Source organism: Felis catus, chromosome X (assembly GCF_018350175.1).
Source record: "Felis catus isolate Fca126 chromosome X, F.catus_Fca126_mat1.0, whole genome shotgun sequence".
NCBI classification, from domain to species: domain Eukaryota; kingdom Metazoa; phylum Chordata; class Mammalia; order Carnivora; family Felidae; genus Felis; species Felis catus.
The window spans coordinates 41,137,631-41,155,227 of record NC_058386.1 but is presented as its reverse complement, the minus strand read 5'-3'; the positions used below and the strand labels follow the sequence as shown (position 1 = coordinate 41,155,227).

Below are 17,597 nucleotides of genomic sequence, written 5' to 3'. Positions count from 1 at the left end.
GATACCAAAAGTTGGAGCAGATGAACTTTTCTGTACTTTCTTAAAGACCGTCTTCATCTCAGTCATTTGTCATTTTAAAGCTTGTTTCTTAAAAATCAAGACACATCGTGTGCCTCATGAATTCCCTGTGACCAGATGAGGAGGCTGGAGGTCAATCAACTCTTTTCCAAAGTCTCCAAAATGCATTAGAGAAAAAAGAGGAAGAAAATATGAATTTACCTAGGTAGGTTCCTGCCACTCAGAGAAGTATTTCCATTGTCAGCCACAGTTATCTCTATTACCAGGAAGCAGGCTTACCCTCTTCACTTTTTTTAAGTGTTTATTTATTTATTTTGGGGGGGGAGGGATAGAGAGAGAGGGAGAGACAGAATTCAAGCAGGCTCTACATGGTCAGCACAGCACCCGATGCAGGGCTCAATCTCGTGAACCATGAGACCATGACCTGAGCCGAAACCAAGAGTCAGATGCTTACCCTGACCCACCCAGGCGCCCCTCACCCTCTTTAATATACAGACTTGTTGACAAATTATTTGGGAATTGCAAGCCTCCTGAGTAGAAACCATCTTGCATGGTAAGGCCAGGCTGGGAAGTGAGTTTAAATCAGGGTTCAGTAAACTTTTTCTGGAAAGGACCAGCTAGCAAATATTTTAGAGTTTATGGACCATATGGTCTCTGTTGCAACTACTTAAATCTGCTATTGTAGCATGAAAGCAGTCACGGACACAGCACATAAACAAATGAACATGGCTCTGTTCCAATAAAACTTTATAATACTGAAATTTGAATTTCATATAATTTTCACATCATGAAATATTATTCTTCATTTTTCAACCACTTAAAAATGTAAAAACCATTCTGAGCTCACAGGCCATACGGAAACAGGTGGCAGGCGAGATTTTGCTCACAGGCCACAGCTCGCCAACCTCTAGTCTAAACTATAAGAAACCTTTATTTTAATGAAAGAAAAGAATATTGAAAATTGGAAGCTTACAACTGACTTACCACTCTCTTAACAGCACCCCCTTCTTCCTAACCTCTCAGCACACTGTTTGGCTGATACAGACCTCACTGGAAGGTTTCAGCCTGGGTGGTCTATTCTGTGATATTATCTTGACAGATTTTAATGGTCCTAGGTCTTTCTAAATTAAAATCTGTTTGATGCCTTTTAAGGGAAAAAAGCCCCAGTTCCAGCAAGTTTTTAAAAATTAGCACTACATGTTCTTTTTAATTTATGTACACATATTCAACAATTTCAACTACCCAAATAAGTAGGTTTGGCATTTTAAGAGTAAAAAGAGATATATGTACAAAACATGAACCCTTTTGAGATAAAATACCATTTGCAAATAAGACCTCTTAAGAAAAAAGTAAATCGGTAAGAATAGCTTTTACTATGAAATACATAATTCTTTCTCCAGATAGAAACTCAAACAATTTTTAAAAATAGCGGTTTCCAATATGTCTTATCTGCTGCTGTGAGTTGCTTCCACATCGAAATTTTTGTTCACATGTACCCCTAACACATTTATAATATCTATCCAATTTAAAGTGATCATCAGAATTAGGAGGAAAAAAATAACCCTGGTTATATTAAAACCTTGGTTTTAGTAACAATAAAAGGCATATCAGCCTCACATATAAAGTCACAGAAACAGAAACAATCCCAAACTTACTGAGCAAGTTCAAATCCACTGCACACCAACAGTTCATACTGTGCTACTAAAGAGGGCAGACATTGCAGTGGCCACCAGAACTGAGAAACCAAGTCCTCTGGCTCCCTCAGGGCCAGGGTCACAGGACCAGGTGCACTAGACACATTGTCACAATGGCTTGGGTGATCACAGCCGAAAATTGGTAACCAATGACGTGTGACAAACCAACCAGAGAGGGGTTTCGGTGTTAATCCCAAAATCAATCAAGTTGGTTGGGGGTGAAGTGGAGGGGGGAGTGAGGTTAAACTCTCACCTCTGGTTTGAGCAATGCCTATGGCAAAGGAGCAGTCAGACATGCAAACTGACACACAAGGGAAAGAGTACTGACTTTGAGGGCAACAAAAAGTGAAGGAAAATGAAATACGGAGCTACAAATTTTCCTCAGGAGGAATGAAAGGGACTGCGCCCCAGATGCCAACACAGGTTAAACCCCAAGAAAATGTATCTAGCCTCTCAGCAGAGGTTCTCCATCCCCATTACCCACTGGAATCATCTGGGGACCTTGTAAAATTCCCAGTGCCCAAACTGCACCCATTGCCAATTAAGTCAGAATCTCTCAAAGAACCAGCTTTTGGATTCACTGTTTTTCTCCGTTGTTTTTGTTTTCAACTACATTAACTTTTCCTTCCTTTATTATTTCCTTCCTCCAGCTTGCTCTGAGTTTACTTTGCTCTTCTTTTGTTCTATTTTCTTTAGGTTGAAGCTTTGGTTATTCATTTGAGATCCTTCACCTATCCCTCATATAAGCATTTAGTGCCATAAATTTCCCACTCAGCGCTTATTTAGCTACATCCCACACGTTTTAGTATGCTGTATTTTCATTTTCATTTTCATTCAGATCAATGTATTTTTTTCTTTTCTTTTAGACTTCCTCTTTTACCCTTGGATTAATGAGAAGTGTGTTATTTAGCTTCCAACTGTTTGGAAACTTTTCTGTAGTCTTCCTGTTTTTGATTTCTAGTTTGACTGCATTATGGTCAATGAATATACCCTGTATAGAACGGATATAATTCTATGTCAATTAGATCTGGTTGGTTGCTGGTGTTATTTCTTCTATATCCTTGCTGATTTTCTGTCTAATGGTTCTATCAGTTACTGAAAGGGGCACTGAAACTCCCAACTCTAATTATGGATTTGTCTTTTTCTCAATCTAGTTCAGTTTTGCCTTATGTACTTTGAAGCTCTGTTATTTGGTGGATACAAATTAAAGGGGGGGGGGTGGTGGCTTACTAGGTTGAGCGTCTCTTGATTTCAGCTCAGGTCATGATTCCAGGGTCATGGGATAGAGCCCTGCATCGGGCTCCACGCTAGGTGTGCTTGCTTGAGATTCTCATTCTCTCTCTCCCCCACAAAATAAAAATTTAAAAAGCCCATCTAAGATTGTTGTGTCTTCTGGATGGACTGACTCTTTGAATCTTTATGTAGCATCCCTCTTGTCCTTGGTAATTTTCTTTGCTCTGATGTCTAATCTGTCTGAAATTAGTAATGTAGCCACTCCAGCTTTCTTTTGATTGGTGCTTGCACAGTATATCTTTTTGCATCCACTTACTTGTAAACGACCTGTATCATTACATTTAACATGGGATACAGTGAAATGTGTCCACTCCATCTTGTCTGGAACAGCAAGTTCGCTCACTCTACTGTTTTTGTAACTCCTCGCATTAAATTTAGGCATTATCTCAAAATCTCTCGTTTCAAAAAATTATCTCCAAATAAAAAATTAATGATTAAAAAAAGGAAATAGATGATAAAAGGGCATCTTATGTTCCTACCACATCTGGAGAGTATTAAATTAAGAAGGACTTGTGAGACTTTCACTTACTGGCATTCTCCTAGAAGAAGGAAAGAAATGGGCTAAGAAAATAGGTAAAATTTACAGGCCTGAGTGTAACTGGGAGGCTGACTACCTATCTGCGGGCCAGTTGGTAACAAGGAAAATCAGTTGGTTAACAAGAATGTAACTATTTTTCATTAAAAGATCAATATTCACCACACCTGGTGCTCCTGGTATTTCTTTGTGGATAGGAGCTGTTTTTCCTGCATTTTCTAGTTTCCCTGTCTGGGTTTTAGTTATTTTACTACTTACTGACATTTTCAAAAGGTTAACAGAGGGAATTTAAAATGTATATATAACTTGAGAAGGAATAAAACTCTCATTAATTAGTTATACCACTTGTTAGTTCTGTAAAAGAAATGATGAGTGAGAAAGCTGGAAAGTACTGACTAAAATGTGGCTTTCTGAGAATTAGTTGTGTTCAGTCATTTATGTCATTCATGCTTCAGTGCCCCAGGAAGCCAGATTTGGATACAGGTAAGTAGTCATTTGAGACAAAACTGCAAAAGGTTACCCCTGAACTGTTTTAAATGCTAACCAAAGAGATCACTAAACAATCTAAGATAAGGATTAGAGAGCATAGCTGGAAACTAATTATCTCCTCTTGGCCCTAGGAAATTAAACTTCTGTGTAAACTAAAAGTACTCATATAGGAATATGAATCACAGGGAAAAGGAAACAGGTTTTTCTTCTCTATCCATTTCTCCTATCATCTCAGTGCTATTTCGATCATTCCAAGTAACTGTTTTTATAAAGCGAGGGACAGATAAAAAAAATAAACTCTCAAAAATTTAAAATAAAACTCATCGTTGCTGTTGTGTGGAAAGTGACTACCCTTCTCAAAAACATCTGTGAGCCCAGGCTGTGGTTGATTGTCATGACGATGAAACTTTCCTGGACACTAAGACTCAATATTTTCTTATCTGAAAATCTGCAGTTTAATTTCATCCTTCAAGATCAAAGGCACATAAATTGACTTGGCCCATTGATTTGATGAATCTACGGAAAGCTGCCAGGCAAGACAAGTCCACGGAATAATTCGTAAGTTGATAATGTTTAAAACAACTTTGGAAAAACTGTTGAGAACTGAACAGAGGCTAAAATACCCAATGTCAGTCACCAATCTATCTTTCTACACAGCTCACCAGAAAAGACCTAACCTCTACTTGACCACTCAGTGAGGGAGCTCACTATCTCAAGGCAATCATTCCAATTTTTAGACAGCTCTAAATGAAGAAATAACTTTCTATGAACAGAAAAAGTCTGCCTTTTAAATTCCTAATTTAATTCTGCCTTTATACTAGGATTTATACCTGTTAACAGGTTCAAATCTCTCCCTACCTTTAACCCCAAACTCTCTGTTGACCCTACATCATTTTTCTCTACTTAACATCCAATTCCTTTCTTTCCCCTATCTTGCAAACTCCTCAGAATGTAGTCTATGTTCTCTCTTCCCCTCCCTGCTTTCAGTCACTCCTCAACAGGCTTCGACCACACCACCATTCTTGAAAAAGTCACCAGTTTGAGCATATTTCTCCACCCTTGTCTCTAAGTACCTGTATGCTGAATTTGACATACTGATCACTCCCTCCCTCCTTCCCACCATCCCTCTTGAAACAACTGCCTTGGTTTCCAAAGGGTTTTTTTCCAGATTCCCTATGTTGCTCCCTAATATCCTTTTCTTCCTCTAACTGTCTTATAAGTGATGATGCTTTCCCAAAGTGCCCCTACACTACACACATGCTTATGGCACCAAGGAAGGAAACAAAGCAAAAAAGAGGGAGGGGAAGAGGGAGAAGAAAAAAAAGAACAAGTCCAAAACCCCCTGTCAACCATACATATCAACCTGGAAGATGATCAACACTAAGGTCTCCATTGGTACCCTCCTTTATGTGGTCACAAAATCTAGAAAAGTCTCCTAATTCTTTCCTTTCTCTCACCTTGGATCAGTCATCAAATCTTGCCAAGTTAAACTCTGAAATAATCTTCTAAATCAATATTCCCCTTTTAACCTTCATTTTCCTAGTTTGGGACCTAACCGCCTCCTAAAACCAAGACTATGATAGAAGCTTCCTAACTTACTGATTTCACCTTACACCCAACTGCCAAATATTATCTGAAACATAAATTAGACTATGTCCCTTCACTGCTGAGAGACTTCAATGGCTTCCCTTTGCTCTCAGATATTTTTTTAAAAAATTATTTATTTTGAGAGAGAACAGAGACAGAGGGAGAGAGACAAAATCCCCAACAGGCTATGCACTAGTCAGCACGGACTCCCATGTGGGGCTCAAACCCACGAATCTGTGAGATCACGACCTGAGCCAAAATCAAGAGTCGGATGCCCAACCAACTGAGCCACCCAGGCGCCCCTGCTCTTAGATCTTTTTTAAAAAATGTTTATGTATTTTTGACAGACACACACACACAGACACACACACACACACACACACACACACACACACACACACGTGCGTGCGCGTGCAAGTGGGGGAGGGGCAGAGACAGAGGGAGACAGAATCCGAAGCAGGCTGCAGGCTCTGAGCTGTCAGCACAGAGCCCCACGCGGGGCTCGATCTCACGAGCTATGAGATCATGACCTGAGCCAAAGTTGGAAGCTTAACCAACTGAGCCACCCAGGTGTCCCCCCACTTTTTAATGTTGAGATCTTTATTAAGGTCCTCATGAAGGCCAACAAGGTCCTCCACAATCAAGCTGCATCTACTTCTACAGCTTTATCCTTCACCACACTGCCCTGGTTTTATGTTCTAGCAACACTGAATCTCTGTAGTTCCCATCCCCATGCTGCTTCTCACCCATATACTTTATATAATCATACCATCCCTTCTGCCTGGAAGGTTCTCTTCTCACTTCCTCACTTAGAAACATATAAACTCATCCTTATAAGGCTTAGAAAACATGTCACCTCTTCTAGAAAGCCTCCCTTGTCTGACTCATCCACACCTTGACAATCCCAACAGCAATATGCCCTAGGAATGGCCTGTGTATAGCACCATCACTAACTTAAACTGTTTTGGGACCACCGATATATATATTTTAAAAATCTCCAACTAGAATAGGAGTTCCTACCAGGCATGGGCTAGGTTTTTTTTTTGAAAAATTTGTAATGGATGTTATTCTTCCTTTATCTCTTTGAAAATCCTACATTTTAGGGGCGCCTGGGTGGCTCAATCGGTTGAGGGTCCTACTTTGGCTCAGGTCATGGTATCGTGGTTTGTGAGTTTGAGCCCCGCATTGGGCTTGCTGCTGTCAGCACAGAGCCCTCTTGGGATCTTCTGTCCCCCTCTCCATCTGCCCCTTCCCTGCTTGCACTCTCTCTCTCAAAAATAAATAAATCTTAAAAAAAGAAAATCTTAAACTTTAAAGTCATTCTAGAATTACTCTAATTGGGAGTGGGAGTAAAATGCTTCTTATTTGCTGATGGCTAGTTTGGACAAGTGTTCTCACTTTGAAATTTTAGTTTGCAGGCTAACCTTGGAAAAGTTCATTTACCCCCTTCTTCATTCACCCTCTCCATTGAGAGGTGTTTCCTCTCAGGATTCTCAGTCCCATCTTACCAAGAGGGAGAAAAGTACAGATTTAGACAGTAAGCCAATAATAAATTTGTCTCTGGCCCTCAGTCTCTCCCTGCTCTCTTACCTGCCACTCTGAATAGAAGTAACATCTTTTTCTGTCTCTGTCCATAGGCAATCCTTGACTTCACAGTCAGGGATCATTTCCTCCGTTCACTGAATGTTTTGATCCCCATGATCTACAGAAATACAATCCCCAGACATCTCTACCTTTTTCTGGATCTAGAGTCCAGAAAATCAGTAACTAGAAGCCCATGACTAATAGTCTCCATTGACTGCTTGATGTGTTTCTGGTTCAGAGATTTACTTTTCTTGATCACAGATACGTCTTTCTAATTTTATTTATTATCACTTTGTTTAGAATGGAGATACGAGTTTAAAGTATGAAATCAGATCCATCTTGACCAGAAGTCCTTAGGTTTAAATTTTACAAGTACTACATAATCTTTTAGATCAGGGATCATTCAGCAAACTACAGCTCCTAGGTCAAATCTAGCTCACTGCTGGTTTTTGGTACAGCCCATAAGCTAAGAATGGCATTGATATTTTTAAATGGTTGAAAAAAATCAAAAGAAGAGTAATATTTCATGACATGTAAAAATTATGTTAAATTCTTATTTCAGTATCCAAAAAGTTTTATTGGAATACAGTCATACTCATTCACTTATGCTTTCCAGTTATCAACTGCTATGTAACAAACCAGTGCAAAACAGGGGTGTCTGGGTGGCTCAGTCAGTTAAGTGTCTGACTCTTGATCTCTGCTCAGGTAGTGATCTCAAGGTTCATGAGTTTGAGCCCCGCACTGGGCAGCACGGAGCCTGCTGGGATTCTCTCTCCCTCTCTCTGCTCCACCCCACTCAAAATAAATAAATAAATAAGCTTTAAAAATTAAAAACAAAACCACTGCAAAACAGAATGGCATAAATTCATCTCAGGAATTCTGTGGGTCAGGAATTCAGATAAGGCATGACAGGAATGGCTTTTTTCCTGTTCCAAGATGTCTGGAACCCTCAGCTGGGAAGACAAACAGCTGGAATCATCTGGAGGCTTATCTGGCACCTTTGACAGGGATGACTGGGCTCAGCAGACACCATCTCCAGCATATGCCCACATAAGGCCTCTCCAGCAGAGGTGGCTTGAGGGTAGTCAGACTACTTACATGGAACTCAGGGGTTCCAGCATGAATATTCTTTTTTTTTTTTTAATTTTTTTAACGTTTATTTATTTTTGAGACAGAGAGAGACAGAGCATGAATGGGGGAGGGTCAGAGAGAGAGGAAGACACAGAATCTGAAACAGGCTCCAGGCTCTGAGCAGTCAGCACAGAGCCCGACGCAGGGCCTGAACTCACGGACCGCGAGATCATGACCTGAGCCGAAGCTGGACGCTTAACCGACTGAGCCACCCAGGCGCCCCCAGCATGAATATTCTAATGAACAAAGGCAGAAGCTGCATTGCCTTTTATGACATAGCCTCAGAAGCCACATATTCTATTCTACTGGTTGAAGCAGTCACAAGCCAACCCAGATCTAACTGGAAGGAGACACAGGCCCTGCCTCCTGATGAGAGTAGTGTCAAAAAATCTGCAGCTATGTTTTAAACCTGCGTTTATGGTCTTCATATCATTTAGTAGCAAGGATCCAGAATTAATGACTGACTTAAAGTGTGACAAGCACACATATCAGAGCAACCAAGTTTCAAAAAAAAAAAATTCAGCTTCTCAAAAGGACTGTCATCAAGGCCCTGACTTGTGAACAATTTTAATACTTTTCTATTTGTTTCTGATCAGCCTTTAACGCTGAACATACTGAACATACAGAACATAGGAGTTTTTAAAAATTTTTTTCAGAACACGTGAGTTTTTAAATGTTACAGAAGTAACTGAAGCTTTTAAGAAGAGTAATCTGCACTTGTGTCATAAATAGCAAAAATGGTTCCAATTCTCCACCCTTTTCATTATTTATGCCCTTTCAAGGTGACTCTGAAGCTCCTTCCCACTCCTTGAGTCTAGACTGGCTTTGTGACTTGCTTACAGCAACACAATACAGCAGAGGTGAGGGAGTGCCAGCTCTAGGCCTCGGCCACAGGAGGCACGGCTACTTCTACTCAGTTTTAGAAACCCGCCCAGCTACCACGAAAACAAGTCTAGGCTAGCTTGCCACAGGAGGAGAGATGTAAAACCCAGTATTCCTACCCGCTACCACTGCCCCAGCGGACCAGCCAACCTCAAAAGCAGAGCTCCCTGCTGACCTGTAGTTAACGCAGGCATAAGGGAGACCAGCTAAGAACAGCAGAACCACTCGGCTGAACCCAGCTCTAACAGCCGACTCTTAGAATAATGAACCAAATGATTACTATTTTGAGCCACCAACTTTTGAAGTGGCTAGATACACAGCAATAGTTAACTGATAGAATTTAGAAGGCAGTTTTTAATGACTAACCGTAAAATGGAAATGCCATCACACACTTCAGACTCACTACACTAAATGACCTTGGACAACGAATGATTCTCCAAAGCAGGAACTACTGCCAGGCTCCACTGAGAAGGGCACTCAAACTAACGCCACGATCCCAGGGGTCAGACACCTGACCCCAGAGAAGAAATCTGTAATAGCAGCCATATAAATAGCAAACATCACTCCATCTGCAGTCTTTCGTCTTACCTGATGCCAAGGCAGCCATAAGGTGCCCCCTCAGGCCAGAGGGAAGTGGCACGTGCAACCAGCAGTTAGCCAGTTAACTAGAATGTCAGAACAACACATCCCACATCCCTAATACTTTACCTGAAGAGAACTTAACATTGCTATTAGAATGCCTGTTCCTTTTAGCTATAATCCCCATCCTCTTTATTGGCCCCAGTGTTACCCTTTGGTGCTCTCCAGTAAAGGCAGGGCAGATACCAATTCAAAAGATTAATTATACTCAGGTAACTACACACACACACACACACACACAAACACACACACACACACACACCAGAATTCACACATCCAATTACAGGTTAACTTCCAAGAGACCCTCTGAGGCAGCAAATATTTGTTCCAACAATGCAATTTCTCAAAATACTTAGGACATTTTTTGCTTGAGTTTGCTTTCTGTTCCTTTGACATATCATATTCCTTTGACTAAGGTCAATGGAAGCAAATTTTTTCCTTTGAAGATGAATTTCAGTTTTGGACACAATCACATGTCATTCAAAGTCCATTCAAGTGAACATGCAACTCCGGTGTGTAAAACCAGTTTTAGTCACTAACAAGTTGGGAGAAGAAACTGCAAGGCTGATTTATAATCCCAATTCTACAGTTATTGGCTGGCAGGTTAAAAATCTGTAAGTACAAAAACCCTTCAATGGCTCCCTGCCGCTTACAGCACAAATTTCATACTCCTAGGCCTAGTATCGAAGGCCCTCCACAGTGTGGCCACAGCTCACCTTTCCAGTCTTATTTTCCTTGTGCAGTCTCTTTGCTAGGGAAGCTAAACCCCTCACTGCTCCCTATTCACATGTCCTGGTGCTTTCTTGCATCCATACATCTGTTCACACTCTTCCCCTGAACCGCCCTCTATATCCATGTCATCTGTCTCTAGACGTGATACATTGCCCAACACTGTACGTGACTCAAATAAATATTTATTCAATGAATCAATTCCTTGGATGGCTTATAAAATGGCTCTGAAGGTAATTCCACAAAGGAGAGCTCCAAAGACATTCTAAGCAAGGGGATAAGTAACTAGCCTTCGACATGTATTTTGAGGATGAAGTAGAAAACACTGGAACAGCAACTGATTTGTAGTCATGCCTAATGACTGCCTAAGAAGGCCTACTCAATCAGGTACTGAGCCAGAAATGAACTAAAAATTCCAGGCTACTCTAGTCTACCTAGACCATCGATCGCCGTGTTACTATATTTAAGATGGCAGGCCTTGGAGTTCTGGATTTCTGGGATTCTCTCTCAAGATACCCAAGTTAAAAACAAACATTACTTCTAGATATATATACCTAGAACTGAAATTGCTGTATCATTTACTAGTTCTATTTTTAGGGTTTTTTTTTTAAAATAATCTCCATACTGTTTTCCATAGTGGCAGCATCATTTTACATTCCTACCAACAGTGTAACAAGGGTTCTAATTTCTCCACTTCCTTGCCAACACTTATATTTTAAAAAGAAACATAATACCTGTTGTCCTAACAAACGTGAGATGATATCTCATTATGGTTTTGATTTGCATTTCCCTGATGATTAGTGATGTTGAGCACCTTTTCATATACCTGTTGGCCATATATATGCAAAAGAACTGAAGTCAGGATCTTGAAGAGATACCTGCCCACCCATGCAGCATTATCTACAAGAGTCAAGACACGGAAACAACCCAAATGTCTATCGACAGATGAATGGATACAGAAAATGTGGCATATACATACAATGGAATATTATTTGGTCTTTAAAAAGAAGGGAATCCTACCATTTGTGACAAGGATGACCCTGGAGGACATTATGCTAAGTGAAATAAGCCAGTCACAGAAGGACAAATACTACCTGATTCCACTTATATGGGGTATCTACAGTAGTCAAACTCATAGAAACAAGAGAGTAGAGTGACGGTTGCTAGGGGCTGGGAGGAGGGGGGAATGGGGAATTGTTGTCCAATGAGTATAGAGTTATACAAGATGAATAAGCTCTAAAGACCTGCTGTACAACATAGTGTCTATTAACAAAACTGTACTATACACTCAAAAATTTAAGAGGGTAGATCTCATGTTAAGTATTATAACACAGAAAGAACAAGGGAAAAAAAAGAACAAGAAAACTTTTGGAGATGATGGATATGCCTATTACCTTGACTGTGGTGATGGTTTCACAAGTATATGCGTATATCCGAACTCATCAAATTGTATACACTGAATATATGCAGTTTTTGTGCATCGATTATACCATAGTAGAATTGCTAAAAAACACTAGTTTGATAGGTAATGGATATGTCACAAGTTATTATAAAGATAAAGACTCTCTAAGAATTTATGAGATCCTTTCCCCTCTGATGGAAATTAAGCCTAAAGCAAGAATAAACTGAAAATATTTTCAAATCATTCGTGTGGTAAAATTAGTTTATATTTGGTTGAACCACACGAAACTGCCATTGTTGTAGGTCAAAATGTTTTGAGTATCAGCAATGTCATATCGTTCAACCTAATACTCCAGAATTTTGCTCATGAACAAAAATATGTAAGAAAAGATGCCTTCCTTTGCCTTCAAAGCCCTCACACACACACCGGAGAATCTCAATTCTTATGGACTTTTGAGGACTTATAATAAAGAAAGAAATACACAGAGTCCTGTCTATACATTATTTCTTAGTTCAAAACACCTAGTTTCCTTTAGGAGTTGTATTCCACTTACCAGACTCAAGGTAATTGGCCTGTGAGTCCCCAGTGGGGATATGAGGTCTCTCCAGCTACATCTCAAATTTCTAGGTCAGATCTGAGCACCCTCTTCCCATGTTCCATTTGCACACTGCAAACAGGCCATCACACCCAGGATTCCTGAATGTTGTTTAATGCAAGAGACAAAAGGGCGTCTGATCATTATTATCAGCATGGGCTGGGGTGGGGGGTGGGGGGGCTTGATTTTATCCTCATTTCTTCTGCTTTTCCTGCCCCAGAGTTGCAGCCAGCTGGCTAGACTCTCTGGTCAGAGCAGGAGAAGCCTCAGAAGCAGGATTCCTAACCCTGTGTGTGTGGCTGGAGTGGTGAGGCAATTACCCTCCATCTGCCTGGGCAGCCGCAATAAGACCCTGCAAGGAGGCGCAGGTGCTGTGACTAACTGGCACACTCCCAGGCTACAGTCAACACCACGTGCTCAGAACAGAGGCTCAATTTTAATCCTTCTGAGACACCATTTCAGGAATCAGCCAATACACAGACATGTAATCAATGTAATGCTTTTGTGTGCTTGCATGGGTCTTGAGCTGGCAAATTTTCCACATTAAAATTTTTACAATTTTCTGCACAGAAATTTTTAGAATTACCCAAGGCAAGTATAAATGCAATCTTTTTTTTTAATGGTTAATGTTATTTCGTGAGAAACACTGAATACATAATTTCAGCTCCAACGGTCAGAAGATCCTGTGCTTTCAAGTTTACTGTTAGAAATGCAAAATAGGGACAGCAAAACTCCATCATCCCACCTCTGTTCCCTCAGTACAGGATGTTTTCCTCTTTCAAAGGTCTTTTTTTTTAATAAGATTTTTCATCCAGTGTGTTTTAAATAACTGATTTTCTCTATTTCCCCAAGCAGATCATTGTATGGTCTAATTAAGTTGTCCCTTAGGAAACATCATCCCTGACATGCAAAGAGACAAAACAATGGTGGCAGATTGTGGAAACAGGAATACTTCGTTTCTACCCATTGAAAAACTATAAAAAATCAAAAGTGCCAAAATTACTCCTAAGCTATTCATATGCAGTGATTTGAAATATCAGTAATTCACAGGAGACTCGTAAAAAGTTCTTAGTTTATTTACTGTTTTTCCCAGGTTCTGAATTCAGAATCCCATATTCTTTCTTCAACAGCTGACAGCATTACAACCACCTAAAACAGGTTCAGAAGGTTCTGTTGCATATGGTATAAGTGATGCCCTATTTTTTGCATGGACCTGTCTCAGAAGTAAAGCCGAGAAGGAACTGAGTCTCACAGGTTCACTCTTACAGGGCTCATCAAGTAATTCGATAAAGATGTGATGAAAGAACTTGGGCTGGAATTTGGGGCACCTGGGTGTTGGCTCAAATTTCTAGTCCGTTACACCACACCATTTTTATTACAGTGGCTTTGTAGTAAATTTTAATCTAGTAAAACAAACTCTCCTCACAAAATTTCCTGATGATTCTTGGGCATTTGTTCTTTCCAAAATGCAAATCTGATCATGATACTCCTTAGTGTAAAACCCTTCCATTGTTCCCCAGTGCTCACAGATTTCCTCGTAGGCCCTCGTAGGGCTGTAATTTAGTGGAGTGGGGAGTACAAGTTTAGGGCCAAAGCTGACTGCTCAAAAGGAGAGGAGAGTCCGTGATGCCACCAGAGAGCCCCTTTCCCTGCCCCGGTTCCTCATCAGGCTCACTCTTCCCTTTAAGTAAGTGTTGAACAAATATTTAACAACGGTTTTGCAAGGGTGCTAAATCAGGGTCCCCAAGACCACCTCCAACTTCTGTTATTCGCTAGGAGGACTCACAGAACCCAGTATATAATCACACTCTCGGCTATAATTTACTACAGTGAAAGGACACAAAGCAAAATCAGCAAAGGGCAAATGCACACTGGATGAAATACAAGGAAGATCAGGCACAAGCTTTTAAGAGTCCTCTCCCAGTGGAGTTACACAAGGATGCACTTAATCTCCCTAGCAACGAGTTGTGACAACACATGTGAAATGCTGTCCACTAAGGAAGCTCAGTAGGGCCTCAGTACCCAGGGTTTTTAATTTTTTTTTCATGTTTATTTATTTTTGAGAGAGGCAGAGAGGGAGGGAGACACAGAATCTGAAGTAGGCTCCAGGCTCTGAGCTATCAGCACAGAGCCTGATGCAGGGCTTGAACCCACGAACCGTGAGATCATGACCTAAGCCAAAATCAGATGCTTAGGTCTGACTGAGCCACCCAGTGTGCCCAGGGTTTCGATTGGAGGCTGGTCACATATGCACCCTCTGACTGGCAAATACACAAATTTCAGACTCCAAGAAGGAAAGCAGGTGTTCAGCAGAAATCACATTGTTTGTATAAACAGTGCAGGCACAATGGGCCACAATGAGTTCTGGGAATGATGGGAACCCTTCTGAAAATCAAGTTCCCAGATACCCACCAAGGGACAACCTTGTAAGCAGGCCTTTCAAAGCCAGATCTGCTAGGGTACTTTGTTGCACAGATGCCAATCATTAGCCTGGTCAGGTACCAACAAATCCTGTCCAGACCTTGACGGGGGGGGGGGGGGGGGGACGACAAAATCATGAGAGTTCTCTGATTAACATACTATGGGAACAGGAATGGAGAAATCCCTACCCTCTCCCAGTGGCAAAAAGGGGCAATGAGGACTGCTTTCTGGGAGAGGCAATGACTGAGCCAGGTCTGGACACATGACAAATACTGTGGTGTGTCTATATTTAAAACCCAACCAAGAGGGTGATCTTGGCTAGTTAATTAACTAAACTGTATCTTAGGAAATGAGTTGCCCACATGAACCAAGGCTATTAATCACTTTGATTCCCTGCTTAAACTGTATGGCTTCCAAACCTCTCGCAAGCCATGTGACCTTGCCCTGCAACCTACTTTGCCAGCCCCACCTGTGCCTCTCTACCCCTTCACTCTCTGTGATCTAACTACTCTGGCCTCATTTCAGTGCCTGGAATATGCTTCTATTTCCAAAGTTCTGTACATACTATTCACCCCCCTACCCCACCATATTGTTCGTCATTGCCCTACCTACTTCACACATCTACTCCTCACGTTAGGTTTCAATCCAAACACCACCTCCTCAGGGCAGCCTTCGCTCACCTGCCCCAGAGTACATCAGAAACTCTGTCATTTACTTTCCTGCACCAGTAACTTTTCCTCTATCACTGTGAGCACGTCAAAGTCCATTTTTTACACTTATACACTTCAAGAAGGCAGAGACTGTGCCTGTGTTGTTCAGTTGATAACCTCTTAGCCTAACATGATACCTATCACATAGTGGGCACTCAGTAAACGTATGAAAGAGGAATGAATGAGGGCTCACTCTCAGTCCATGTGGTCTGGGTGAGGGCAACTCTATCCCTCCCTCCTTAACAAATACACACCTTCTGGGTCTAAGGCACATGACCAAGGCTGTACCAACAAGCGATCCAAGGGTTTTGACAGAAGCACTGGGAAAGAGGCATTGTATATGCTGCAGACAGCCCGCCTGAGAGTGAAACTAACTCAGAGGAAAGCAAAGGTGAGAGAAGGAGATTCAGGGCTATGATGAGCGTGAGGATATAGCCATTCCTAAAGGCTATTCTTTTGCCAGTGAACTTTTTGTTTCTTAGGTTAACTCTGAGTTGGGTTTCTGACACGTCACTAAGAATCCTAACACAAAAATAATAACTGAAATCAGACATGCAGTTGATCCCAAAGAACAACAGAAAGACCATCAGCAAGGCTAACTTGAGCTACTAGCCTAGGGAATCTTCACAGTTCCTTAAACTACCAACAAGTTTGGGGTGCCTGGGTGGCCCAGCTGGTTGAGCATGTGCCTTTGGCTTAGGTCATGACCTCAGTTTGTGAGTTCAAGCCCCGCATGGGGCTTGCTGCTGTCAGCACAGAGCCCGCTTTGGGTCTTCTGTTCCCCCTCTCTCTCCATCCTGCTCCCACTTGCACACTCTCTCTCAAAAATAAATAAAACATTAAAAAACTAAAACAAACAAACAAAAACCACCCAAAACTATGAACAGATTTGGTTCTGGTGGTGCAGGGTGGGACAAGACACCCTGACTGGGGAGTAGAGCACAGGCATCCTGGGTAGTCATAGTCCTAAAAACTGCCTTGTTCCTCTCCTCTGGGCTAAAAAACGATTTCCAGCTATGACAGCAGAATCACTTCCTCTCATCTAAGAAAGCTTACAGAAACCAGACCTCCCAACAGACTGGATAGAGACAAAAATCTCCCTTATCTTCAGAGGCATGGAGTATAATCATTATAAATAAAGTGTGAATCTCACTCCAAACTGAATTCTAGACCAAATTAATAAAGCATTAGTTGGATAAGCATTTGAAAAAGAAACAGTCACTACCAGCTAGCTCAGGTTCTTCAAAACCACAACACACTCAACTTACTCTAGACTCCTTTCTGTTCCAGTCACTTGACTGATTTATGGAGATAAATATTTATAAGTACAGTGTATATGGAGGTAGCTCACAAAGGCCATCAGTATTTTCCAGTTGGTAAGATGAAGAATGTAGGCTGCAGACAGACCTGAAAGGTGTCTTGTGGTGGGACACAGAGCTACCTATGCCTTTGGCCCTGTGCTGATCAAAACTCTGATCAGTAATGTACATGAACCTATGGTTACTGATCTACGAGGGGTAACACTGATTAGAGGAAAGGGGAGGATTCAAAAGCTAATATGATTAAAAAAAAAAACAGGATGAAATTTAACTAGAACGTATGTAAAGCCAATGTAATTTTAAAAACCCTATTTCCTCTTTTTTTTAAGAGAGGGAGAGTGGGGAGCACAGCGAAGGGGGGGGAGAGAGAGAATCTTTTTTAAAGTTTATTTTTGAGAGAGTGCGTGCATGCAAGCATGCAAGAGGGGCAGAGACAGAGAGGGAGAGAGAGAATCCCAAGCGGTGAGTGCAGAGCTTGATGCGGGGCTTGATCCATGAACAGTGAGATATGATCCTGAGCCAAAATCAAGAGTTGGACGCTTAACCAACTGAGCCACCCAGGCACCCTG

General features: G+C 41.3%; 1 protein-coding gene across 6 annotated transcripts in view; it reads right to left on the bottom strand.

Moving 5' to 3' along the window:
• JADE3 (jade family PHD finger 3) overlaps nucleotides 1-17,597 on the bottom strand; it is a 135,824-nt gene that overhangs the window by 72,372 nt on the left and 45,855 nt on the right. Inside the window, exon 1 of one of the 6 annotated variants that reach the window (XM_045050419.1) lies at nucleotides 12,537-12,559. The exons of the other annotated variants lie outside the window; for them this stretch is intronic. The gene's annotated coding sequence lies outside the window, so the exon portion shown is untranslated. Of the gene's footprint in view, nucleotides 1-12,536; nucleotides 12,560-17,597 lie in introns of those variants that run through there. 6 annotated transcript variants of the gene reach the window in all.